The following is a 1,787-nucleotide window of genomic DNA, read 5'->3' as shown; positions in this document are numbered from 1 at the left end:
CAAAAAGGTAAAATACTAGTAGTAATAATAATAATTAAAAATAAAAATATAATGTAAAAGGTAAAATCAGTGAGAAAAAGAAAAATTTATTTTCTCAAGTAAAAGATAAAAAGTGAAAGTGTGAAGTAGTGAAGGTCATTCAATTCTCTACTGTTCTGCTTGGCAGGTCTGTTTCCTGTCAGGTAGACAGCACAGTATTGAAGTTCCCTGCGCTCCACCGCTCCTCTGTGTCATAAGCAGTCTGTTTTCAGGCAATCAGGGTTTCTTTGTTTCTCAGCCTACCTTTAGTTGTATTTACACAAGAGTCAATTTCTGATACAACCCCTGGTTGGCAGTGTTTCTGTATTGATATCTGGTGATAAAAGTCCCCTCCCCTGCCCAGTGGTTAGATTTCTTCCCCTGCAGCACTCACTACTGTGTTGGGGGATATAGACTGCCCTAGAGCTGGTTTTCTGCTCATCTCTCCCCACTCTGAACCCCACCCAGGTTCCACAAAAACAGCTTTCCCCTGCAGTCTGTGTTTTTTTAATTGGATCATCCTATATACTGGACTTAGCAATCAAAAGCGACGATTTAAAAAGAAAAACAAAAACAAAAAAAGCCACAGGATGCACGCAGACTCGCCTCTTTTTTCCCCTGGCACTTGGCAGCCAGTATACTGATAGAACTTCAGGCTGCCTTTTTGGGCCCAGCCCTGCTGTGGGATAATTTCTATAGTCCCCTTCTTCCAGTAGCCCCGTGGACCCCCTTCCACATTTGAGGGGTATGCTGACCCCAACAGCCGCGGATTTCGTGGGGCACAGTCTTCCTCTGAAACTCTATTTCCTGCTAGGTGCGTTTTGCACAAGTTTCTCCCTCCAGCCTGGATCCCACCGCTCACCTTTCCCTCCGTGATATCTGACCTTTCTGTCCACCCATTGCCTCAACAGCTATATTTAATTCACCAATTCTGGTGGATATAATCGATTCAGCTCTTCCTTCTGTCTGCTCTGAGAGAAGCCGCAGGGCTCATCCACATATTCGCGCTGCTTTGTCTCCTCCTGTACAGACTTTCTAGGCGCCCGTGGTCAGAGAGGATGGAGTTTTGGGTTTCCTGGTTTCGCAGCTGAGGCAGCTGTTCCCTGGCTGGTGTGGCTGTAGGGTCCCGGATGTATCTGAGGTTTCCCCGGTTGAAGGTGAGGCTGGGCTTCAGATCACCAACAGTCTCCCCTCCAAGATGGCATGGTCTCTGCCGCAGAGCTGGCCGCTCCAGGAGAGATTTCAGCAGCACTAGAGGCTGCCTGGTCAGGGGAGCCCCGTCGGTAGTCCCCAACAATTCCTTGGAATATAGCTGCCCCTCGCTTACAAATATAGACACTTCCCGAGCATCCACACTCTCCTTTCCGTCTCTCACTCACACACTATCTTGCAGCCTTCCGTCCCGTTGGCAGCCATCTTGGATCCCCCTCCTCTATATTTCTTAATGCTGAGCTCCATTTTCCTTCTAAAAGTTGATTTTCATTGTAACTTGAAGAGCAGGAATCTTTCTATCCTATAAAGTCTCTGTTGTCTCTTTCATCTTGGCCTTCCCTATGAACTTGCTTACCCTTTATCTCTACTCTTTAAGGAAAGAACCTGATACATAGTCCAGTTTTGTTGTATCTCAAGCTAGTGGAATAAGCTACTAACCCTATATCTTACCATTACTAAATAATAATAATAATAATAATAATAATAATAATAATGTAATAGCAGCTGCTAATAGTTGCCGAGTGCTTCCTATAATCTTTGTTGTAAATCTCATTTAT

At 45.0% G+C, this 1,787-nt stretch overlaps 1 protein-coding gene across 1 annotated transcript in view; it reads left to right on the top strand.

Moving 5' to 3' along the window:
* The first annotated feature begins 241 nt into the window (after positions 1-241).
* The window catches only part of ZNF654 (zinc finger protein 654), a 16,944-nt gene continuing 15,398 nt past the window's right edge, over positions 242-1,787 (top strand). The window contains exon 1 of the mRNA XM_006772573.2: positions 242-355. The gene's annotated coding sequence lies outside the window, so the exon portion shown is untranslated. The remainder of the gene's footprint in view (positions 356-1,787) is intronic.

The sequence above is a fragment of the Myotis davidii genome, unplaced genomic scaffold (assembly GCF_000327345.1).
Source record: "Myotis davidii unplaced genomic scaffold, ASM32734v1 scaffold1426, whole genome shotgun sequence".
In the NCBI taxonomy this organism is placed as follows: Eukaryota; Metazoa; Chordata; class Mammalia; order Chiroptera; family Vespertilionidae; genus Myotis; species Myotis davidii.
Note: the sequence above shows the minus strand (reverse complement) of the source record. Positions and strands in the feature narration are given on the sequence as shown.